The 26,874-nt window shown below is 39.0% G+C and overlaps 2 pseudogenes; both read right to left on the reverse strand.

The window, feature by feature from the left end:
• Positions 1 to 6,573: 6,573 nt before the first annotated feature.
• LOC136336302 (serine/threonine-protein kinase tousled-like 2) lies at positions 6,574 to 9,475 on the reverse strand (annotated as a pseudogene).
• A 305-nt stretch (positions 9,476 to 9,780) lies between these two features.
• LOC136335664 (cell adhesion molecule 1 pseudogene) lies at positions 9,781 to 13,935 on the reverse strand (annotated as a pseudogene).
• Positions 13,936 to 26,874: the final 12,939 nt, after the last annotated feature.

A 26,874-nucleotide genomic window follows, 5' to 3' on the forward strand; every position in this document is an offset into this window, starting at 1 on the left:
CAGGTTTGAGACCCCGAGGTCGCCAGCTTGTGTGGGCTCATTGGTTTGAGCAAAAGCTTACCAGCTTGGACCCAAGGTCGCTGGCTCAAGAAAGGGGTTACTCAGTCTGCTGAAGGCCCACGGTGAAGGCACATGAGAAAGCAATCAGTGAACAACTAAGGTGTCACAATGCGCAACAAAAACTAATGACTGATGCTTCTCATCTCTCCATTTCTGTCTGTCTGTCCCTGTCTATCCCTCTCTCTGACTCTCTGTCTCTGTAAATATATAATCCATAAATGATACTATAGCAAAAAATCCACAGCACAAAATTAGATACCATACTTCCCTATGTGTAAGACGCTCCTGTTCATAAGATAAACCTTAATTTTGGTGCCCAAAATTTGACAAAAAAAATGTATTACATACAGTTATTGAACTTAAGTTTTAATCATCACAAAATTCATACAACTCCTCATCACTGTCAAAACTCCCATCCATTAGCTTGTCCTCATCTGCGTCTGATGATGAATCACTGCCTTCAACAATGAGTGCAAAAACAAGCGTGAAAAAGTGGGAAACACAAGTAAAAAAAATTTACAACTACTGTATAAGATGCACCCAGTTTATAGACCCCAAATTTTTCCAAAAAAGGTGCGTCTTATACATGGGGAATTACAGTATGTTACAATTTAAAAATCCACGATACAGTGAGACCACAGAAAGTGAACCACAATATGGTGAGGGATGACTGTACTGGTTTTGCTCCTTTGATTCCTTGTTAATACGCTACAAATAGAAATGTCATACAGCTCCTTTCTTCTTTGAAATATGTTTATACATATACATAATCGTTTTTTCTCTATTTTTTTATTTTCCTAAACTCACCTACATTTCTCTATTTTTTTCTTTATATGTTTTATCATCTTCTTCTAAAAATTCTCCTTATTCCTCCTTCATTACACATTCAAGGTTAAGTAGCTTGAACTTCATCCTGAGTGGAAAGGCACTGAAAGGGCTTAAGCAAAGGAGATGCTGCAAGTAATATTTTAGTAAAATTATTCCAAATACAATCATCTGAACAGTGACCACAAGTGAAAATTTAAATAAAGAAGCATTTTTCACTAGGCTCATTCTGAAATCAGTTAAACTTTGAATACTTAAACTTCGTGTTCACCAAAGTAACATCAGATCATATCCTGACTACTTGAGAGCCAGAAGTGACCACAAATCTTCAATTTTCCTTGGTCACTGCCAATTACATTCTTAGATTCTTGTATTCTTCTTATTTTCCTTTTTATTTTTTAAAATGTTTTGAATTTTATTTTATTTGTTTTATTTTTTAGCCAGAAAGACAGACAGACAGGAAGGGAAAGAAATGAGAAGCTTCAACTTGTACTTGCATCCTTTTTAGTTGTTCATTGACTACTTTCTCATATGTGCCTTGACCGGGGGCTCAAGCTGAGCCAGTGACCTTCGGGCTCAAGCTAGTGACCATGGGATCATGACTATAATCTCACACTCAAGCTGGCGAGCCCACACTCAAGCCAGAGACGTCAGGTTTTTGAACCTGGGACTCCAGCGTCCCAGGTCAACACTCTATCTACTTTACCACCACCAGTCAGGCTTACCTTCCTTTTTATGTAATTTCTTTTCTATGATCCAGACTCCCACTCTTTAGCTTACTTCTCAAACCTCTGTTGAGAATTCCCATTCAAATATTGATAACCCATATATCTTCATATTCTTTGCTCATTTTTTTTACAATGCTTATTATTTACTAAAAATTGATTCTACATCAATCTGAAAAGCTGAGCTGTGAGTAGGATTTTTTTTCCTTTTCAAAGGTGGGACAGCCACTTCCTCTCCCCCTGTTGGGCAGATAAAATATATTATGCTCACTTTGTTAAAGATGGTGCTGCCCACATGGCAGCCCATCACCCAGCTGATAATATTAGTTGTCCTTCTTGCTTGGGATGGGTGTGATTATGTTAATATGTGTTACAGGAGGGCTTCACGCCAAAAGGTTTTAAAAGGAAGAGAGATCACATTCTGGGGAAGAGGGATTATGTTCCAGGAGGAGAACAGAGAGGAGAGCAGATAAAGGCCATGTGGAGGAGAGGAGAAGCTACCAAAATGGCAGAGTGCTGAAAGATAAGCCAGTTTGTGCAGAGAGAAGGAGATGGGGAACAGAGGTGAATAAGGCTGGTGAGCTAGAAACCTTTGATTCTAGGAAACTCGGATAAGTCAGTAGATTTGTGAGCACTGAATGAGTGGGTTTTGGAGCCCAGTGTGTGTTTTTACTTGCCTGCCGGGTGCAAGCTAGGATTAAAGCTAATGGACCACCAGTTCTTGGCTCTGTTGTTTCATTACCATCTATCCGAATCTAATGCAAACCTGCATGGGCCAGGGAGCTCTGATGGTGGCCGTGGCTACTGGCTTTACACCCCCCATCACATCTACAGTATAACTCGTTGGACTGGCCAGACCATTATTTTGAATGAACACCTGAGTCCCAGGGTCCCAGGCTGCTAGGTTGTGCTGGCACTAGGGAAAGAGGGAATAGCAGTGTTTCAAAGTTAAGATGCATTAAAAAAAAAAAAAAAGAAAATGACAAAACAACTTTTAAAATTGGGGGGAAATATATCTAATACTCCACTGTACCAGATCAACTGATAGACCTCAAAAAATTTCTTGAAACCATCAATGCCAGAGTTTTGTATTCTGTTTTATAAGGATTTAATAAAACTCATAAAAAAGTGAATTTCCTTAATTTACTCAATTGTTTTCTTATGTTTCAAGTATATCAGGACCCCATAAGGATTCTCTTTGTTTCCCACTGCCACTTCTGAACAATTATTTCCTGCTTCCCTGTTAAACCCTACCTTCTACTCCTTTCCTTTGCTGTCAACAATCAAAATCATTCTCACTTCCTTTACTTATTGAAAATTTTGGCCTTTTTCTCACCCCTAAATCCTACTGTCATTGAGAAACACATAGCTGATTCATTCTAAATCTTTGCTTTAAGATTTTATCATCTCCAAAACCCTTAAGTATTTCTTTTCAGCTCTATTTTAGGCACTCACTTTTTTGGCCACACCCTGGGCCTTTTTTTTTATAAATGCAAGTACTTTAAAACTACTCCTTCCTAGCCTTCCAGCTAGCTTTGTCTGTTACATTCAATCTAACAGATCTTGCCCATCATCAAGATCTTTAGTTTATGATTTCCTCTAATTTTGCCTATCTACCATTATTCTCTTTCCTCATTATTCTTCTTAAATTGAAAGAACTGTGTTAACCAGATGACCAGACATACAGAAAAATATATGTAAGTTTAAAATGGGATTTACTTCATTGGGGATAACAAGCAATTTAACAGTCACACCTTCAATTTCTCCTCATCAAAATGTTCAAAAGCTTGAGCCCCGGACTCCGCTGCTCTTTTCCTGTACCACATGAGCATCGTACATCTCCAGTTCTACTCTGGATCCCTTCCTACCTCGCCTTTCCAAAAGATGCAATGCCTGTAATTATGTCTTTTCACTTTTGCATCATCAATGTCTGCTTCTTCACTAATCAATCCCAACTATCAATACAAACAAACACACGATTGTTCATCTTTTACCTTTAAATATTTCACTGACACTTAATGCAGCTGACTTTATCTTGAAACACTTTCTTCTCTTGTCTTGCCCTCAAGGCATGTACTGCTCTCCCTCTCTCCCCTGTGTTCCAAGGGCCCTTCCTTTTGCTGTACCTTGTTTCCTAAGTTTGTTTCATCTACCTCTGTGACTTTCTAAATAAACTTATCGTCTTGACTCGGAATTCTTGTCTTAGCTGTAACTCAAGAACTCAGGTTGCTGAAACAAGGTCTAACACCTGGTGTCATCTTTCTACCCCCAACAATAACACTCCTCCTGTATGAGCTGAAGGCAGCTACCTTCAAAGAACAATTCCTCATTTCTGTTCCTTATTTTAGGTCTTTTGGAAGGTGGAAAAAGCAAGTGCCAAGATTTTTAGAAAACAAAAAAACAAGAGCATACAGCTTCTCAAGGAACCAGAAAGTATATTCTTCATCTCAGACCCTCAGCATGACCTTGCTAAAAACACACTACAGAAATGATTGGTTTAAATGGAGAGAGTCAAAAGCTTATCAAATATCACCACTGAGGAGGAGGCAAGGCCAGGTGACACTGGGCTCTGCCATTGTGCTCCCTATTTGATATTCTTTATGGGCCCCTCAGAAGAAAAATTCAATAAGCTTTTCATATTAATACCTGAAATTACAAAAGTGCATTTTTTGGACAGATGACTCTTTATTTAAAAAAAAAATGGAAGGGATAACTGTGAGGTATTCAAATTGTGAAGAAATGGCTGAAAACCTAGAGACCCAAGCTGCAGTCTTCTAGCCTTATTCTTTGTATAATGGCAAAACCATACACCTCTCAGTGCTCCTATGCAACTTTTGCCCCACTGAGACAAGCGAAGCAATTGCACACAGGAGACCAGATAGAGGAGAAAGCTGCATCTGGTTAGAATGAACATTGCCACATACTTGCTAATATGAGTTTCACTTTATGATCAAACTTTTCTTTCAAAAATAAAAAAGGGGTAGAGGGTAGCTGCATGTTTTTAAAAATTGAAAACATTTAAGAATAATCCTGACTGGCGGTGGTGCAGAGGATAAAGTGTCAACTTGGGATGCTGAGAATCCAGGTTTGAAACCCCGAGGTCACAGGCTTGAGCACGGGCTAATCCAGCCTGAGCACAGGCTCACCAGTTTGAGCGTGAGGTCGCCAGCTTGAGCATGAGATTGTAGATATTATCCCATGGTCCCTGGCTCAAGCCCAAAAGTCTAACCCCTGGCTGGCTAGAAGCCCAAGGTCACTGCCTTGAGCAAAGGGTCACTGGCTTGGCTAGAGCCTACCCTCTGCCCCCAGGTCAAGGCACGTATGAGAAACAATCAATGAACAACTAAAGTGACGCAACTATGAATTGATGCTTCTCATTTCTCTCTCTTCTGGTCTGTCTCTCTCTGTCTGTCTCTCTCACACACACACATACAAAAGTATTTGAGATAAAACACTAACTCTAGTGCCTTTAACAGGCAATAACATTTTCTCTCTGAAGTTAAATACCGTCTGTTACTGGAACAAGCCAGGGTTTGAGTTGCCCATCACTGCCAGTCAATCATAGAGATGGATCTGAGTGGTATAAGAATGTCTTTTATTCATATTGATTGCCAAAAAGCTGAGAAGGCAGGAGACTCTTGTCCAAAAGAACTGCCTTAACAGTCTTGACCCACTGGCCAGTTTATATATCTTTTGGGAGGTTAATAACTCATCATAGAACATGCAGTTAGTCACATAGCAGTGTGCAGGAGATGGGAGTCCAGTTTGCACGGATGCCTCCCTGGAATGTCCTCTGACACTGGCACAGGTCTATCTGTCGTCCTTGGTGATGCTCTGGAACAGTTGGAGTCTGGCACCTCTGGGAGCTTTCTGCAAGAGAACTCCCCTGTTTCTTAGGCAGCAAAGGAAAGATTAAGATTTGTAAACTAAGCTTCTAATTATTTACAGTGCCCTAACTCCTTACAGGAAATTATGTGACTGGGCGCTTACAAGAAATTATTGTAATTTAACCCCTTACATAATTTCCTATTGATTACAACTAAAAGCTATTATTACTGATATCAAATTTCTAACTTTTGAGTTCCCCTATCACATCCCCAGATTAGCTTCTGTGTTATAAAATTTTCAGGAAATGTTACCTAAACTTTATTTTTAAAAAAGAAGGAGAAGACCCTGGCTGGTTGGCTCAGTGGTAGTGCAGGAGTCCCAGGTTCGATTCCCGGCCAGGGCACACAGGAGAAGCGCCCATCTGCTTCTCCACCCCTCCCCCTCTCCTTCCTCTCTGTCTCTCTTCCCCTCCCCAGCCGAGGCTCCATTGGAGCAAAGATGGCCCAGGCGCTGAGGATGGCTCCATGGCCTCTGCCTCGGGTGCTAGAGTGGCTCTGGTCGCAACAGAGCGACGCCCCAGATGGGCAGAGCATCGCCCCCTGGTGGACGTGCTGGGTGGATCCCAGTCAGGCACATGCGTGAGTCTGTCTGACTGCCTCCCCGTTTCCAGCTTCGGAAAAATACAAAAAAAAAGGAGAAGAAGAAAAAAGAAAGAAGAAGGAGAAGGAGGAGAAGAAGAAAGTTTAAACATAGACACTGGACTAGCCCAATCTGTATTTTCAAGTCCACATTCTTCATCTGAAGCACTGTATCAGGGATCGCCCTGAATCTGCATGTTGTCAAGTTCACAATACATGGAACCAGCCTTTCTTTTGAATTTTTACTCAGAGCCACATGAAAAGGCCATTGATGCCAGAACCTCAGGCGGAACTTTTCCTATGAGGGGGCCACAACTATTCAATGTTTCTCCTCAATAAGAATCATGCTGTCATGCTCTATGGATGAAAAAGATTAAAAAAAAAACAAAAAAACAAGAAAATAAAATCACCTGCTACAGGCTTCATGAGATCCATTCAGATTTACTATGCCCAAACCTCTTGCTGGATGCCATTTGTTTATAGCCTAGGAGTGGGTCTCAATTTGAAGAACTGTTATAGGATGCTGCCGAGGTTGATGTCATAGTAGCTTCAGCAGGACTGCTTGTAGTGACCAACTTTTGAATATGAGGCAGCAAGCAGAGGTCACAGACCAGGTGCTGGACACCAATGCGGCCCTCCTTTTTTTAGGCCAAACATCATTGAATAAATGTCATTTCCTCAGGTGGTACTACCAGCTTTGGGAGAACTGCACTTCAGTAGTTTTAAGAATGGTATTATTTTATACAGTGTCTTGCTGGGGACTGATTTTAGCCCAAAAGTTTCCTTCCTTAAAGACACTGGTAGAAGATTACACCCACTGACCAGAGGTCAACTTTGAGATCTTTCATGGTTTTTTCCCAACCACAAACATTCTAGTGATAAGTTTCAATAAGTACCAGTACCTTGAAATGTGAGCTCTATGCCATCCACTGGATTGTAGCTTTCAATATCCATGATCTTAGAAAGACCAACATCTGTGATTTTTGTCTCTGTACATGCTGTACCATTTACTAAAAAAATATTACCTGGCCCTGGCCGGTTGGCTCAGTGGTGGAGCGTCAGCCTGGCGTGCAGAAGTCCCAGGTTCGATTCCCGGCCAGGGCACACAGGAGAAGCGCCCATCTGCTTCTCCACCCCTCCCCCTCTCCTTCCTCTCTGTCTCTCTCTTCCCCTCCTGCAGCCGAGGCTCCATTGGAGCAAAGATGGCCCGGGCACTGGGGATGGCTCCTTGGCCTCTGCCCCAGGTGCTAGAGTGGCTCTGGTTGCAACAGAGTGACGCCCCGGAGGGGCAGAGCATCGCCCCCTGGTGGGCAGAGCATCGCCCCCTGGTGGGCGTGCCGGGTGGATCCCAGTTGGGCGCATGCGGGAGTCTGTCTGACTGTCTCTCCCCGTTTCCAGCTTCAGAAAAATACAAAATATATATATATATATATTACCTGGTTTGAGGTCACAGTTTATGATGGAAGGTTTTATTTCATTTTAAGTACTTTAAAACATTCACAATCTGCATGATAGTGGATTGGGACTCTTTCTCCAACATTAATTTGTGCTTATTTCAGGTAGAAGCCCAGATCATTTCTGTCACAGTCTCCTAATACTGTAAAAATGAGTCTGGATGATCGAGTTCTTATTAACTTGGTATTCCCTACATATATGCTTCTGATAATTTTCTTATCTCTCCAGTTTTTATTTAACTGGTGAATTTTCACTGCTACATATCTTTGTTCTATTAGATCAAACACCTGTAAACTTCACCAAAACATTGTTTACCCAAAAGATGTAACAACAAATATCTACCATTTAGCACTTGGATGATCTTTAAATTATCTTCATTATGTATCCTTTTTAGTGCCCTAATAATTTTTTTTAAGATAGGCAGGAGCATTGAACTGCTCCTATATGTTCCCTAACTTGGGATGGAGCTGGCAGTCTCTGCACTCCAGGCCAATGCTCCAACCAGGATTTAATTAATTTTATTTACTGATAGAAACAGAAAGAGAAAGGGAAAGAGAGAGGAGAGGGAAGGGAAGCATTTATTTGTTGTTCCACTGAGTCATGTATTCATTGGTTGCTTCTTGTGTGTGCCATGTCTGGGAAATAACCCGTAATCTTGTCATTTCGGGATGACTCTCTTAAACCACTGAGCTAACCAGACAGGGCCTCTGATATATAGATTTTTTAACCCATTCTAGCCCTACCTGGATCTCTACCTCCTCCTTTTTAAGAAGGGGACCTAATCTGAGTCGGATGATTTCTTCCTGTTAGTGCTATTCTGCTACTGTTAATATTTTGTTTCCAGTTCTGTTGGTCTTGCTTTCCTGCCGTTTCTGCTCATTGGTTGCTAGAGGGGCCTGTCCCATGGCAGGAGGTTTCTGCTTTGCTAACAGTTCCCATTGACTTTCTATTTCTTCTCTCTGTAAAATTTGTTGTTGTTGTTGCTTGATAAAGTTCTGGAAAGCATAACCACCTGTCCATTGTTCAGCAAAAGAGGCCCAGTGTGGGACAAGGGTAAAGTGGCCCAATTTCAAGCGGTCTTCATGTCTACATGCCATCTTATCTTGTTTTGACTTCTCTATAAGGAGTTTCTTGCTCATTGTCACACATTGATTTAATCATTCTCTGTATAAATCTAGAATCTTTTGCTGTTCAACAATCTGCTGTCTCAAATCACCATTGGTTCTTAACACATCATCTATTCTTCTATCCTTTTCCGCCTCAGAATTCTTACTGTTTTCTAGTGCAGATACTTTTCTGTTGTGAGGTCAGATGGGGTCTGTCTGACTTATATGGAGATCTGGTTCTGGGAGCTGTGGATGCTCTGGGTTACCAGATCCCCTTGAAGAGGGGCTGTTTTGCCGAGCTGAAACAATAGTGAAGCAGAGGCCAGCTCCCCTCTGTGCCAGATGCTCTGGCCAGTTGCTCCATGTGCAGCCGAGATTTTGGTAGCATCACTGACATCTGGATTGGCAGCACATTTGGTCCTTTGATTACTCCTTTGCAGCACTGAGGTCTAAAGCATCAAGGGCTGTTCTATTCGCCCTTCTGAGGGATTGGATAGGAATGTTGTGGTGAGAATCATATAACTGGTGAAACACTTCTGCCAGGGAGGTTTCCTGGCTCACTTCCCCCTGCAAACTCAATGTAATTACTCATGTTATGTTCCCTAGGAGTGCCTTTCCCTTGGCTAGTTTGATATAATTCAGCTCTACTTTTCTGGTTTCACCAGTCATTCTGTTATTTCTCAGAATTCCCTACTTCTTTATCACTCAAAGACCCCACACTGCGCATGCTCAGGCTTGAAGACTCGCTATTGAATGGCCCCTTACTAACACCAACTCCAGTAAACCTGGCCTCTAAAAATTCCTGCTGCACTGGATCCAGGCTCTGCAATTTTTCCATCACTTCTACTGCCACTGCTGCCCACTGCTCCCTGGCTGCCAACAGCTCTGCTCACCTCCTGGGTAGGCTGGGTCAGAGGCAGGGCCTCTCCTGAGCAATGCAACCCCTTCCCAACCCCCTCCTGGAGAAGACAGACGCTGCTGCTTCAAGGGAAGGGGGAAGCAGGGGGGGGGGGGGAATGGAGGGTCGCCTGCGGGAAGGGGTCAGCCTCCTGGCACCTGACAAAGGCCAAGGAAGATGCGGAAGGAAGCTTGCATTTTTTTTATTCCACTAAATATTAATCTAATAAATATTCTTTTATTTCTTTAAAAAAATATTCCATTATTTATAGCAGGAAATAGGTGACAGGCCAATGAGTTTTGAATGCACATCTCTGTGTTGTGACATTTACTGTTTTTGACTCTGCCGACCTTGACCTTCAGAACTTACTGGGATTTTATGATGGCTTCATATGTCAACTCAAGTGTGTCCCTTCCCTTCCCAGTTAGGCCTTGTACAGTGTCAGTCTTCTGTTTATGTACTTGGGGCTTATACTGTCCTTCCAGATACCAGTGGGTCTGCAAGTTTCCAGTGAGGACAGCGTGCTCCAGTCGACACAGCACTGGGACCCTGTCCTCCTGGTGCACCTTCAGCATCCGCTGACTGCTCACAGTGTCCACGGCCCCTCACTCTCCCACCTCCAATTTGCCTTTTAGCCACTTATTTCCTCTGAGCCATCTGATGGTCGTGGCTGGTTTGCTAGCCATGGCGGTGCAGTGGACTTCGCTCTCCACGCCTTCCACAGTAGCATCTTTCTGGACATCCATCATCAGATTATGTGGTGGGACCAGTACTGTGATTGTGGTATAACTTACCTGGGGTGGGGGTGGGGGGAAGTCAGTGTAAAGTTGGCAAAACTATATTCCTTCATCAGAAATGGAGACAAACTTGGAGTTCATTGCTAAAAAAAATTCAGCAACTGAAACCTGCTGTCCTTCAAAGACCTGTCCCTGAAATAAGTGGTCTGCCTGTTGAATTCAGTAGCTAAATCACAAAGTTGTCTCTCTCATTGACTTGGTAGCTGATGGTTGCAACTTCTCCCTCGATAACTGTCTTGTCTTTCCTAAACAAATTCTGTCCATCACCAGGCTCGATGTGGCTTCTTCTTCAAATCCTTAGATGTAGGACTTCTATTCAGCTTGATTTCAGGTGGTTCTAAATGATGGTTGTTGAAGTTTGCATTTTTTTAAAAGAATAATTCTCAGATCATTTTAAACAAATTTCCTTAAATATTTTTTATTGGAAATACATTGTGTCAGGTTCCTGATTTTTTTTAATTAACAAAGGCTGTAGGTAGGGAGGCATCCTGGAATACTGTATGCATTACTGCTATCATGTACAGTATTATGCACCTAAAATTGGAACAAACCTTAATATCTCTACCTCATTAGTACACAGTTCAAGTATTAAAGAATATTGATACAAAAATAACATTCACTTCAGACACCATGACCTTTGATGGTGCTCCAAATTAGTAAATTAGCTAAGGGATAATTCATATTATTATGATTTCTCTAAGTAGGAATAGGAATACACTGTCTGATGAACTAATGACCAGGGAATGGTCTCACATGACCAAATCTTGAAGTGGTCACTGAATACTGGCCAAAATATGTTTACAGAAGCCATTTATGGACAGGATTTAACTCCAGATGAACATCCTCAGGACCTGACCTTTGTTTTTTCCTCATTTCAAAAGCTTGTATTCAGCACTTGGCTTCCTGTTCATCACAAAAGGCATGCTGATTTTCTGAAAGATAAATATTAATACAGCCTAGCAAACACTTATGCTTTGCAGAGTGCAGAGAGCTAATGGTTAGACATTACTAGTTTGTAAATTTGATGAGAGCTTCCAGAACTACTTTAAAAGACATAATCCCAAACTCATAACCCTTAAGGACAAAGGAGACAAGAATACATCAGCTACCAGAAAAAAATATACAAAAGTGCATTGATGGAAAAGGAGAGGTGGGAGATTGTGTTGATAGGTAAGAGGGTGTTGCTGTACAGTTATACATCACATAATGATGTTTCCGTCAACAATGGACCACATATATGACAGAGCTGTAAAACCCCTGTTACCTAGTGACATCATAGCCATTACAACTTCGTGGCATAAATTACTCATGTGTCTGTGGTGACTCTGGTGTAAACAAACTTACTTCATTGCTAGTTAAATAGAAATATGATTCATATAATTATGTACAGTACATAGTACTTAATAATGATAATGACTATGCTAATGGTTTATGTATTTATTATAAAATACTTTTATTATTATTTTAAAGTATACCCTTTCTACTAAAAGTTTGCTATAAAACAGTATGCTGTTACGATAGCAACCTCATATATCTCATGCTTACCACATCTCTTTGATTGTTTCGTTTTCTCTTATACTTGATTTAATCTCATGTTACTTTATAAATATAGTATATCTTAAGTGTACAGTATTTATAAAATCTAACATAGTGTATTGTAATGTTCCAGGCTCCACATTCACCACTCAGTCACTGACTCACGCATATACGTTTTAAGGGTAAGCGCCCTACACATAAGAAGGGGACCTAATCTGAGTCTAATGATTTCTTCTTGTTAGTGCTATTCTGCTACTGTTAATATTTTGTTTCCAGCTCCTTTGGTCTTGCTTTCCTGCTGTTTCTGCTCATTGGTTGCTAGAGGGGCCTGTCCCATGGCAGGAGGTTTCTGCTTTGCTAACAGTTCCCATTGACTTTCTATTTCTTCTCTCTGTAAAATTCGTTGTTGTTGCTTGATAAGGTCTGGAAAGCATAACCACCTGTCCATTGTTCAGCAAAAGAGGCCCAGTGTGGGACAAGGGTAAAGTGGCCCAATTTCAAGCGGTCTTCATGTCTACATGCCATCTTATCTTGTTTTGACTTCTCTATAAGGAGTTTCTTGCTCATTGTCACACATTGATTTAATCATTCTCTGTATAAATCTAGAATCTTTTGCTGCTCATCAATCTGCTGTCTCAAATCATCATTGGTTCTTAACACATCATCTATTCAAATGGGGTCTGTCTGACCTATATGGAGATCTGGTTCTGGGAGCTGTGGATGCTCTAGGTTACCAGATCCCCTTAAAGAGGGGCTGTTTTGCCGAGCTGAAACAATAGTGAAGCAGAGGCCAGCTCCCCTCTGTGCCAGATGCTCTGGCCAGTTGCTCCATGTGCAGCCGAGGTTTTGCTAGCATCACTTACATCAGGATTGGCAGCACAGTTGGTCCTTTGATTACTCCTTTGCAGCGCTGAGGTCTAAAGCATCAAGGGCTGTTCTATTCGCCCTTCTGAGGGATTGGATAGGAATGTTGTGGTGAGAATCATATAACTGGTGAAACACTTCTGCCAGGGAGGTTTCCTGGCTCACTTCCCCCTGCAAACTCAATGTAATCACTCATTTTATGTTCCCTAGGAGTGCCTTTCCCTTGGCTAGTTTGATATAATTCAGCTCTACTTTTCTGGTTTCACTGGTCATTCTGTTATCTCTCAGAATTCCCTACTTCTTTATCACTCAAGGACCCCACACTATGCATGCTCAGGCTTGAAGACTCGCTATTGAATGGCACCCTACAAGATTTTTACTCTACCTCTTCAATATTTAGGTAATACAAAAACCATTGTTTAAAATTGTTCACAGTGTTCAGTACATTAACATGCTGTACAGGTTTGAAGCCTACGAGCAAGAGGCTATACCATATAGCCTAGGAGTGTAGTAGGTTAGACCATCTAGGTTTATGTAAGTGCACTCTGTGTTGTTCACACAATGATGAAATCATCTATCACTATTGTCATGACTTGTACAATAACAGCAGTTAGAATTTTTTAAGCAATTAGTGCATGACAAATGTTATCTACAGCTCAACAACTTTATAATATATACAGAATTACCCCCATAGACCAGAGAAGAAAGATGAGGGTAAATAAGGTTAATTGATTTGACAGAAGCCATGTAATTAATTAAGTGACAGAACTGAGATTCAACGCAGATATGTGCCCAACATTTAGTCAGCATTTTTATTTCTCTTATTCTCTGCCTTTGGAGAAAAAAAAAAACTGTTTCATTCTCTTTCTCTGCCCCTCTTGGTGCCAATGTTCCCTTTCAGTCCTATCTAATTCAGTGTCTAGGTACTTTCTATTCATCACACTCAATCTTTCCTAAATAAGTATAGGTCCCTTCTAGTCTGTCTATGGACACATCTCATCAAAACAGAAAGGAAATAGGGAAAAAAGAATTTGATGTATTCGTTTATTCTTTATACTCTCATCCCACTATATACACCCACAAGTATATACAAAAACAGGGTCCTATCCATCACACCTGAAGTAGAAGAACAACTATTGGCTTAGGGAGACGATTACAGATGGAACAGCTCATTTCAGCAGCAGTTACAGGTCTCTTGGTCATATCACAGTCAATGACTTGGGACCTCAGATGAATGATCCTTACAGGTTAAAAGTTTGGCTCCAATAGAATATGACAGACTCACTACACTATAGTTAGCAAGTTGCCTTTCTTAACAAATGCCACTTCCGATTCCCATCCTGTAAGAAAAGTTGTTTTCTGTTTTATTTTTTATTGACTTTATTAGGATGGCATTGGTTAATAAAATTATACAGGTTTCAGGTATACAATTCTGGTGTTGGGAAATTTAAATAACCATGTGGTAGCATAGCAGAAAATAAATACTTAATACTGCCAAGTAAAAGCAAACTTCTGTTAGAGGGCTTCTTGAATAGAAATCAAAGCGACAGCACTTGCCACGGTTTTATTTCCTGTGTTCCCTTAATGTTTCCCATGGGAGTATTGATGGCCAAATAGGAAATGAGCAGAAGGTTTTGAGAAGTTTCATACCATTTCATCTGTCTGGCCCAGCTTTGTTTCTCCAGTACCCTTCCTGGAACTCTCACTTTCCTTGGAATCTGAAACTGCTCCATAGTTCTATCTGGTGGGGCTGTATTGCTCCAGACCTTCCCACTTAGCATAGCTACATACCAGTACTCAGCTTCCTGTGCATTCTACCCATGCAAGAGGGCCTTCTTCAATAAATAAATAAATAAAATGATTCCAATAATATACTCAGAAGGAGGTGAATCCATCTTAAAAAATTATTTGGTCCTCATGTCCATTTAAAATGTTAGCACAACCTTGTAATTCAAGTGTTCCCTTCCACCCCCATATCCTTCAATGGTCAAATTAGCCCTCATCAAATTTAAGTTTCCTGGAATTACAATTAGTCTTGCAATTCATGAAATTATTATTTTTTCTTAAATACTTACAATCATACTTAGGACCTAAGTTCTTCCCCAAACACAGTTGTGATATTTTAGCACATCCAAAGGAAAAAAGTAGTGAAGTTATTAGGCCAAGGTTCTTTAAATTCAAAGAGGTAAGTAAACATTTTAAAACTTTATAATTAAAATTTTTAAATGAAATTTAAACATTAAACAGTAATATTTTTAAAATGCAATTTGAAATACTACTGTTTTATGCTCCAGTACAGAAAGAATTTCACCCTTAAGATTGTTTGACCTCTTCATCTGATGTTCTCTGGTTTTTTAGACCCAGAACTTTGGACAGTAACTGTGTCTGATGACAACTATTCCTTTCTCATTAATCATCAAGAGGCAGACTTCCATTATTCTCTAACAGAGATATACTTAGATAAGCATTTTAAAGTAAAGTATAGAATGTGAAGACAAAAGAACATTGCACGTACTTATCCCAAACTCTGCTTATATCTTACATTGATCATCCTTATCTTGAGGAAATAAAATGGCAATCCCTGTTTTCTTACCTATTTCTTAATAGTTTAATAGTTTAAATGTTCATGTGCTCAGAATTGAAGGAAGAAATATATATGCCAGTGGCCAAAAAAATTCCCTCTGTTTGATGAGACAAGAGTAGAAGTTTCCCTCGGCTGTTGGGGGCCTTTCCATTTCTCCACTACAAAACTTGAACCAAGTAATAAATGGAACAGAGACCAAGGGTGAGTTTGAATTTATTCCCTCCTTTATTGTTTGCAAAGTTGTATTGAAAGGTGTAGCTTGAATTTTTAGTCAACTCAAAGGCCTCCTACTACTTTCTCTCAAGTCTAGATCTTGGGACCCATACATAAAAAGAATTATAAAAACAGAACACCTTGAGTGCATTCAGGTGTCAAGACTCAAAGGAGACAAAGATTCTATCTGGTCTGAATACAGGAACAAAGAAATAAATGTATAGGTTGGACCATGATTTTCAGCATGCTAACTCCATCCAAAGGAAATCAGGCTCTTGTCAAGATTGTGTGCTCTGCCCGATGTGTGGTGGCACAGTAGATAACGTGTCATCTTGGAATGCAGAGGTCACCAGTTCAAAATCCCAAGCTTGCTAGTTAAGGCACTTATGAGAAGCAACTACTACCAATTGACGCTTCCCACTACTCCCCCACTACCTCTCTTTCTTGATGGAGAGAAAGTAATGAAGAGAGTAGAGAGAAGGATCAGAAGCATTTGACCAGTACTACCTCTTCTTGGACATTCAGGTGAAAATTGTCTCCCATCTGTAAAAATGTGAGTTGTGGAGCAGTGAACCATTTTCCTAATAAAATAAGAACAAAATAGAGCATCACAAGCCCAGCAGTTAAGAAAGTAGAGTATCAAGTAGTTTTAAATTCAACTTGTGAAGAAAATAGGACACCAAAGTTCAATCCTATTAGATGTTTGCAGCAGCCTACTGCCTTCATAGAAAGGTTGTAAATGAGTGACCATTGCTAAATCTGGGCTGAAGAAGTCTTGTTGGTGGTGTTTTTGGTTTTGGTATTTATCCCAAATACAGTATAGTTAATTTTGCGGTGGTTGTTCGAATTTGAATTGCTTTGGGCAAGGCATGTTTCTCTACTTCCTCAGTCACCATCACTTCCTATTATCAACACCAGGCCCATTCCACCAATATATGTACTTACACATCTCTATAAGCATTTGGGTTGGTGACCTTGGCCTTTAATAAGGCATACTACTATGACAAAAACTTTCATTCATGCAATAAAACTGGCCCACTTACTGACCAAAGAGTTCCATTATTCAATGTATTGGATTTAATCTCAATGTTATTCATAACTCAAAATGTAGTTTCATTTTATGTAGTGGACACACATTGTTTTGCATAAAGAAGGCCTACCCTGGCTTTTCTGCTGAGAAAAATGACACTCAGTACCCCACTGCCCATTCTGAATGCTATGAAATAATGTTGACAAATTATTTACTATGAATGATCATTACTCCCTTCCTAATACTGCAAAGGAAAAGTCAGTTATTTGAGACTTAAATATCACATTCCTTTGCCATGAAATCCCATTACTCACACAAAATGTGCTAGTCAAACCCGTCTTTCAACAAACAATTAATGCATTGTTATTATGTTTGGGGCATTGTGGTCAGTAATAAGTAATTCTTATAGATTTTATCCTTTCAACTACAGGCATTTGTCAGTGTCAAACCAAATTTAAAATGAAAGTGTTGTTCACCCTACTAATTGGTATCCAAAAATGATAAGTGAAAGTGATGAAACAAAATTATATAAGTGAAAGCATAATCATTTCAGGCATCATATTAATTCACTTTTCTAATTTTGATTCTGGTTACTCTCTTATTGGTAATAAAAAGAAAGAAATTACACTAAAAGTGCCCATTAAATAGGGTACTAAAAGTTTTCCAAAAAATACCCACTTTAGGAGAATAGTTATTTGTAAAGCTCATGGGGTGAACTTTGAGGCCTAGGGTAAGGAGGCTTTGGGGAGGGAAACATCTTACTCACAAAATGCAAGTACAAAATCCCATACAAAATTGTTTGAGTAATGTACAACATAGTAACTATGGTTAATAGTGCTGTATTGTATACATAAAAGTTGCTAAGAGAGTAGATCTCAAAAGGTCTCAGAAGGAAAAAAATTTTGTAAATATGCGTGGTTATGGATGTTAACTAGACTTATTGTGATGATCATTTCGTTAGGCAAATATTAAATCATTACATTGTACATCTAAAATCAATACTGCCTAATGTCATATGTCAACTATATTTCAATTTGAAAAATTAATAAAACAAAGAAGGCAGTTATTATAAAGATACATGAGTTTTAGGTAGGTCTTCAAAAGAGAAAACACAAGCCACTGACATACTCTTTCTCTCTCTCTTTTTGGTCTTTACTTCTCTTTCTCTTTGCACTTACCGGATCCTTAACTTTCTCTACAAATTGACTTTTTTGGATATTTTCCTATGTGTTTTCTTTCTGAGCTGAAGTTCTATGAGAGACTCTTGCTTTCAACACCCATATTCCTATAAAACAGACTGGTTCATTTGAGTCATGGATTTGCACCTTACACGAGTCTTTGTTCATATAGTTGTGTAGTACAAATATGACTGTGATTAAAACAGGGGACTGTTCTCAATGAAAAGCCCTCTTGAAGATGTCCACCTATGCTCAAGCTGAGAGCATGCATACACATAAATGTTTTATGTCAATATATCATTTGGTGTCAATTAATTATCTTAAATGAAAATATATTATTTATTAATTGATATGCAAGACCCATATTCAAGGACTTGTTAGACTCCAAAAATTTTATTTCAAGCTATATTTCAAATGTTTTAATGAAGGTGATACTGAAGCATTTGAACAACACTCTAAAATTTCCTTCCATGCTATTAATAGTCTCCATCCCTGTTCTCAGTACATCTATCACGGGTGTTAGGTTCCAGAACCCCCCGCGATAGGTGAAAATCTGCATAGTGACCTTATAGTTATTTTATTATTAATATATTTTTTAAGGCTTCATAAACCCTCTTCACCCTCTTTCCCACACTGTTATTAACCTTTCCAACACTTACCTTGCTTATTTTACCACAAAATAATTAAAATAATAAATATATAAAAATACCTATATACTGCATAATCACCCGATATAGCAAAAACCCATGATACAAAATTAGATATATACAATTTAAAAATCCATGATACAGTGAGACAGCAAAAAGTGAACCACGATATGGTAAGGGACGACTGTAAATCCATAGAAGATAATCTCACATACACAACAACACCTCTCCCAAAAATAAATTTATGGGTGAGAATATGTTATACTGTTTGTAATAAATTTCTGTGATTTCTCACATAATATATATAATTATATATGAATATATAAATTTTGTTTCAGGCAAAATAAATGGCTTTATTCATGCTTTCACATCTATAATATAAATGTTTGGAGATTTCAAAACACCCCGAGTAGCAGGTTTAGAAAAAAGAATAGAGTAAATTCTTGAAGGCAGGAAACTAGCAAGTCATATCTTCACTTATTTTTTTTCTTTTTATTTAGACGATTAAATTTAATAGGGTGACATTGGTCAACTAGAGTACATAGATTTGGGGTAAATATCTTCACATCATTTGGATAGTTGATTATATTGTATACCCATCACCCAATTTATTTATTATTTTAATAAGAGAAGAAAGTAAGCCCTTGGCAAAACATGTGTCTTAAAGCTGTTGTACAGTAAGTAGGTGGAAATTTTCAAGAAGTATTAGCAAGTAATCATTTGGCTATGCTGTTAGAAACTTTCTCTTTCTTTTTCACTCAATTTCAAATTTTATTGAGATAAAGTTCACATATAACATTTTATTAGTTTAAGGTGTACAACATAATGATTTTATATATACTTATAAGTGTATTATAAAAAATTATCACCATATGTTTAGTTAACATCCAACATTTCACATATAGTTACAAATGTTTTTTTCTTGTGATGAGAACTCTACTCTCTTAGCAACTTTCAAATATACAATGCAATACCGTTAAGTATATTCACTATGTCATGCATTATGCATTATATCTCCAGATCTCATTTATCTTATAACTGGAGGTTTGTACCTTTGCCTCCTTTCAACCATTCATCCCACACCTATCTCTGACAACCACCAACCCATTCTGTTTCTGTGAGTTCAAGAAATTTTCTCTTCTTTTAATGAAGGCAAACATAAATGACCTGGCATCTTTCTGAACTTAGTAAAATATTCTGGTTTGGCTTTGTATGACTCTTTAGAAAGCTTGTAACTCTAGTTCACATAAAACTAAATGGATAGTGAGAATAAAATGCCTATCTTGAGTATAGAAGGGAAAGGAAAACTAGCCATGAAGTATTTGTCGACAGTTAGGTACATATACATCACCCTGAACAATTATATTTGAAAGACAATATAGAAATTTGAATAATAAAGCCCTGGCTGGAGAGCTTAGCTGGCTAGAGTATTGTCCTGGTATGCAAAGATTGCCAGTTCAATCCTCAGTCAGGGCACATACAGAATTGGATCAATTGTTTCTCTCTCTCTCTCCTTTCCTCTCTCTCTAATATCAATAAATAAAAATAAATAAATAAAATTATAAAAAGAAAGTTGAATAATGAACTAGAGAAACTTTATGAATTTTTTTCTTCAAGTTTTATTCATGGACCTAGTATTTATTGACATATTTATTAATGTCTACAAAAACAATTTACATTTTGCTTTGATGAAAGATTGTATCTCTTCCATTTTGGGATTATCTATAAACCAGAAATAATTTAGGCATAACATACCCTTTTCAACTTTAATGTTTCAGAATGTTACTTTCAGAGAAAGGAGACACAGTGCCTTTATGAGAAGTAGACTATGATTCTAAGTCAATCAGAAACATTTGTATTAATCCTAAAGGGAACAATTAAATTATATACACATTAATCAGGAAGAAAATTTTTCTTTTTAAATATGTTTTTCTTTAAGAGAAAAAAAGATTTTCCCCTTATGGTTGGATGAAATAAGATAAGACAGTCCCAGATCTGGAAAAAACTATATGATCTGGCTGGAACTACTTCTCTTCACTGGTTTTCAAAAATTCCCTAAAGGTAAAACTTAGAGGTTTACACAAAAAAAGCTAAAAACTCAATGGAAAGAACTCATATGGTAGCACTCAACTACTACTTGCAGTATTTTAACTCCAAAAACCAAGATCTAATAGTTGGTACAAAATTATTTTAAAGGATAAATTGTTATAAAACCATAAAATAGAATACAAATATAATATTAACCATACCAATAAGAAGTTCATTTTTCAATCCACAAGTACATATTAAAAGACCACCTGTAATGGTACCATTCCCTTAGTAACTGCCTCCCTCTTGCTCCTCATAGTGTTTGTATTATGTCATTCTAATCCCTTAGCCACCATTGATTAGACCAGAGATGGACACCAGTTCAATCATAGGTCAATTAAAATCTGTCTCCCAGAAATTTAAAATTGAGACTTAGAAAAAGCCAATAATTCTGGGTTTAACTCTGAACAAAGGAAGTTTAAACTTGCTAGCTCTATGAACATTTTCATAGAGAAGTGCCAAAGGCCAGTGTGAGAGAGGGAATGAAGACCAAAGCAGAAACAAGAGCTAGAGGAAGATCCAGCCCAGCTTTCCACTTCTTGGTTTCAATTAACTATTTCCTGACTGACCAAATGGTAGCACAGTGGATAGAGTATCAGACTGGGACATGGAGGACCGAGGTTCAAAACCTTGAGGTGGCTGGCTTGAGCACAGGCTCACCAGCTTGAGCATGGGTCACTGGCTTGAGCGTGGAATCATAGACATGACCCCATGGTCACTGTCTTGAGTCCATAGGTCTCTGGCTTGAAGCCCAAGGTCACTGGCTTGAGCAAGGGGTCACTCACTCTGCTGCAGCCCCCCCCATCAAGGCACATATGAGAAAGCAATCAATGAACAACTAAGGAGACTAATGAGTCATAACGAAGAATTGATGCTTCTCATCTCTCTCCCTTCCTGTCTATCTGTCCCTATCTGTTCCTCTCTCTATCTCTGTCACTCACACACACACACACACACACACACACACACAAATGAATTATTTCCTGCTCTAGGGTTCCTTGTTCTATCTAGCCTCTAGATAGCTATCAATAATGTCCATTTTTTTAGCTTAAAATAACTTGAGCAATCCTTGATTACTTGTGATCAAAAAAAAACTTAACTAGACACCATTGTTCTTCTGCTCACAGAGCACTTTTTTTCAGGTTCAATAACCAGAAGAAAATAAAAGCTCTAAGTTGTAACTCCACATAAAACTATTTTTTGTGTGCCTTCAAACTTTATAATCAGAAGGAAAGGCATATATCCTATTCATTTTCTATCTGAGGAGCTTGATACAGTTGCTAGCATACAGCAGACCCTTAAACACAGTTTTTGAATAAAAGAAATTGAATATATGCTCATCAAATTTACAGATAATCTCATTGCTTCAGACTATGGGAAGTGGGATCTGGAGCTTGGCTGTAACCTCATAATTCAAAACAAAAAAAGAAAAGAAAGCTATCAGATACTTTTGTCATGTTACTCCCACCACTGAAACTATAAACCAGTCTGAATCTGCATCTAACCTCTCTGACTTGCCTCTAGATTCAAAGGAGAATATATCCTCACTGTTAAAAAACTCTTATCGCCCTGGCCGGTTGGCTCAGCGGTAGAGCGTTGGCCTAGCGTGCGGAGGACCCAGGTTCGATTCCCGGCCAGGGCACATAGGAGAAGCGCCCATTTGCTTCTCCACCCCCACACCCTCCTTCCTCTCTGTCTCTCTCTTCCCCTCCCGCAGCCAAGGCTCCATTGGAGCAAAGATGGCCCGGGCGCTGGGGATGGCTCTTTGGCCTCTGCCTCAGGCGCTAGAGTGGCTCTGGTCGCAACATGGCGACGCCCAGGATGGGCAGAGCATCGCCCCCTGGTGGGCAGAGCTTCGCCCCTGGTGGGCGTGCCAGGTGGATCCCGGTCGGGCGCATGCGGGAGTCTGTCTGACTGTCTCTCCCTGTTTCCAGCTTAAGAAAAATGAAAAAAAAAACAAACAAACAAAAAAAAACTCTTGTCCCCTGCTTCTCCTCTGGATCCCTAACCAGCCCTACCTTCTTTACTGGAGCATTATCATCAAGATGCAAACACTTCTTTTATCTTAACAATCACACATATGTATTCATACACACTAATATGACCTCATACCTTACCAGTTACTGACCCATTTCTCAATTCTCTTCATACAAAACATTATAACATGTTCTATACTCTGTCTACTTTCTCACAGAAATTGCATAAAGCATTGTAATAGAGCTTCCATCTTCACTGCTCTTTAAAACTGTTCATCGAAATCACCGACAACCTCCATGTTGCTAAATCCAAAAGATGGTATTTTATCTTGTGTCTTTACTTACTTAATTTCTTGCAAGTAACTAATTTAGTTGACCAATCCCTTTTCAGATTCTGTGGCAGCACACCCTTGGTATTTTCCCACACCAGTCGCAACCCCAAGAAATATCCTTTATTGGACCAGGTGATCTACCTGACATCTAAAGATTTGATTGCCTTAGTATCAAATTCAGGGGCTCTTCTTTTATCAATCTATAAAAAAAGATCTAGTTTGTCTTCTTTGGTGCCTAGTGACACTACCCATCTCATCAAAAAGCATTATTTAAAAGAATGAATTACTGCCACAACCCCTAGACCTCCTTCCTCTATCTGATGCTTTTGCCATTAGTTCGGAGTGCAGCTGGTACTGTGTGTTACATAAGAAAAAAACAGTGCTTTTAAATTATGTTTCTTTGGAAACACTGATTTTAGGAAACATGGAAGACAATTCCCTGAGCTCTAACATCTATATTTACAAGGGCTGGCATTAGAACTTTGGAGTAGCAGTCATCATCATGAAAGATATCCAGAACTGGAGCAGAGAATGTATTGAGTAGTAAGAAGATAATTGAGAGAATACTTGAGATTTCCCCAGGGAAATTTCTGAACTATTTGTAAGAAACTTTGAAAGTGATGCAAGAATGTCAGCATTTTCTATAGTAGAGAATAAAAGTGGGCAAATAACACTGCTGATATTGTAACCATTCCTACCTCTTGATTAATGTGGACTGAGAAATACAAATAATGTATCTGTTGTATAGGTACTCCACTATCTGAACATTTCTGAGAATCTCTAACATAAACCAAAGTACTGATCTATATGGTTTGGCCTACAGTACTCTCTAAAAGGATTTTCTCTAGATAAAATGAACCTTAATAAGGCTAGAGACATCAGTGAACAGTTAATTGCCCATTATTTGTGGGAGAGCTGAGCAGAGTAAAATAATGATCCCTAAATAAGTTATTAAAACAAATAGATTACTGAAGACATTCATATGAATGCTTCCTGATTCATGAGGGTTCAAAAAAGACAGAAGGAGTCCTACTGTCTTCGTATCTAATTGATCTTCAGCCTCTCCTCATAATATTGTTATCTACTCTAGATAACCTGGTCATGTAAGTGCTTAACTTGTTGAAATAAGACACTATCTTTGAGACTCTAACATGTTCAACAGCCAATATAAGATCCTACAAAACTTAGTTCTCCCATTCTCCTTGAAACTAAATTAGCTCTAAAAACCTATCATACCCTTAACAATAATAAATATTTTAGTACCCAATATGTTCTTGCACAGTTATTGGTGCTATTAAAAACTGAAAACTGGCCCTGGCTGGTTTACTCAGTAGTAGAGCATCAGCCTGGCATGTAGAAGTCCTGGGTTTGATTTCTGGCCAGGGCACATAGGAAAAGCACACATCTGCTTCTCCACCCTTCCCCCTCTCCTTTCTCTCTATCTCTCTCTTCCCGTCCCACAACCAAGGTTCCAATGGAGCAAAATTTGGCCCGGGTGCTAAAATGGCTCTGGTTGAAACAGAGCAATGCCCCAGATGGGCAGAGCATCACCCCCTAGTGGGCTTGCTGGGTGGATCCTGGTCAGGCATATGTGGGAGTCTATCTCTCTGCCTCCCCATTTCTCACTTCAGAAAAAAATACAAACAAAAACAAAAAACCTGAAAACTTAAAAATAAAATGTTTTCAAATGAGACAAAAACATATAATGAGGTAAAGATATTCTATTCAATAAATGGTGTTAGGAAAATTGGACAGATATGTGCAAAAAAATAAAATTAAATCACCTTCTAAGACAATAACAAGAATAAATTCAAAATAGATTAAAGACTTAAATATTAGACTCAAAACCATAAAAATCCTAGAAGAAAATATAGGCAATAAAATCTCAAACATTTCTTTTATTGATATTTTTGCCAATATATCTCTTCAGGCAAAAAAACAAAACAAAAAATAAACAAATGGGATCTCATCAAGAAACAATCAACAAAATTAAAAGACAACCCACTGAATGGGAGAATATATTCATCAGTGATACATCTATTAACAGGTTAATATCTAAAATGTATAAAGAACTTATAAAACTCAACACCAGAAACACAAACAATACAATTAAAACTGGGCAAAGGACCTGAGTAGACACATCCTCAAAGTGAACATACAGATGGCAAATAGACATGTGAAAAGATGCTCAACAGTGCTAATCAGAAAAATGCAAATTAAAACCACAACGAGATATCACCTCACACCCATCAGAATCACCATCATCAATAAATCAACAAACAAGTACTGTCAAGGGTATAGAGAAAAGGAAACCCTCATGCACTATTGGTGAGAATACAGATTGGTACAGCCATTGTGAAAAGCAATATGGAATTTTCTCAAAAAATTAAAAATGGTACTCCTTTATGAGCTAGCCATTTCATAAATCTACCCAGAGAAACCCAAAGCACTAATTTAAAAGAATATATGCATCCCTATGTTATGTTCATTTCAGCATTATTTACAATAGCCAAGGTTTGGAAGCAGCCCAAGTGTCCGTCAATAGATGAGTGGTAAAAAATCTGTGATACATCTTTACAATGGAATACTACTTGGCCATGAAAAATAAGGACATTTTACATTTTGCGATATGTAGTAAAGATGGACCTGAAGAGCATTATGCTATGTGAAATTAGTCAGTCAAAGAAAGACAAATACCATATGATTTTACATATATGTGGAATCTAAAGAACAAAATAAACGAACAAGCAAAGTAGAAACAGAATCATAAATAGCAGGCTAACAGCTGTCAGTGGGGGGTGATTGGCTGTGGGAGTGGAGAGATTAAGCAAAAAAGGATAAAAAAAGAGATAAAAACCTCATAGATGTGGACAATGGTGTGGTGATTACCAAGGTTAGGTAGGAGAGGTGAAGGAGGGTATAGGGGGATAAATGGTGATAAATGAGACTTTCTCATTGAGGGGGCAGTGAACACACAATACAGTGTACAGAAGATCTGTTGTAGAATTGTGCTCCCAAAACCTATATAATTTTGTTAATCATTGTCACCCCAATACATTTTTTTTTATTAAGTGAGAGTCAGGGAGGCAGACAGACAGACTTCCACATGCACCCTGATCAGGATCCAACCAGCAAGCACCCTATGTAAGGTGGGTGGCTGTGGCCATGCAGATTCGCATTGAATTTGGGGAGATGGTCTAGGAACTGTGGAACTGGAGGATGGTGGACCATTCCTGTTTACTGGAGGTTCACAAAGACAGGCAAACCAAAAGAAGAAAGAAAAAGAAAAAATACAAAGGGAAAGGAAAACCTGCTTTTCAGAGTGGAGGGCAAGGGACCAGGAAACCAACCCCACCTCTCAGTGGTGGGGCTCGATATGATCTAATCACCCCTGAGGCGAAGCACTTATATCTTTGCAATAGTGCTGTCATGTGCTTCTGGTACTAACAGCACAAAGGACTTGCAGCAGGTAAATCTGTGAGCAAGCCTAACATAGCTATTTTCCCCACATTGTACCAGAGGATGCTCTTCCCATCTGGGGCCACTGCTCTGTTGCTCAGCAACTGGACTATTTTAGCATCTGAGGCGAGACCATGGAGCCACCCTTAGTGCCCAGATCCAACTCACTTTGAACCATCTGAGCCATGGCTGTGGGAGGGGAAGAAAGAGAGAGAAGGAGGAGGGATGGAAAAGCAGATGGTCACCTATCTTGTGTGCCCTGACAGGGAATCAAACCTGAGACTTCCACATGCGAGGCTAATTCTCTACTGCTGAGCCAACTGGCCAGGGCCATCACCCCAACACATTTAATTAAAAATAAAATAAATAAAAGGAAAAGGTTTACATTCTAGTTAGTTTATTTACAAATGATAAAACCAAGTTTAACTCCATACCCCTCAAGTCTTTGAAGATGCAGGAGGATTTGATTACCAAAGGCCCTTGACTTTCCAGGTCAGAGTTGAAAGGATAGTCAGATGATTTGAATTTGAAATAACTAAACTGAACTCTACATTGGTAATGACTATACTTTAACAGCCTCCCACCTCCCACTATCTTTACTTCCCTGAACACCCGAGGAAAGAAGAAAGAAAGGG

The sequence above is a fragment of the Saccopteryx bilineata genome, chromosome 4, assembly GCF_036850765.1.
Source record: "Saccopteryx bilineata isolate mSacBil1 chromosome 4, mSacBil1_pri_phased_curated, whole genome shotgun sequence".
Classification (NCBI taxonomy): Eukaryota; Metazoa; Chordata; class Mammalia; order Chiroptera; family Emballonuridae; genus Saccopteryx; species Saccopteryx bilineata.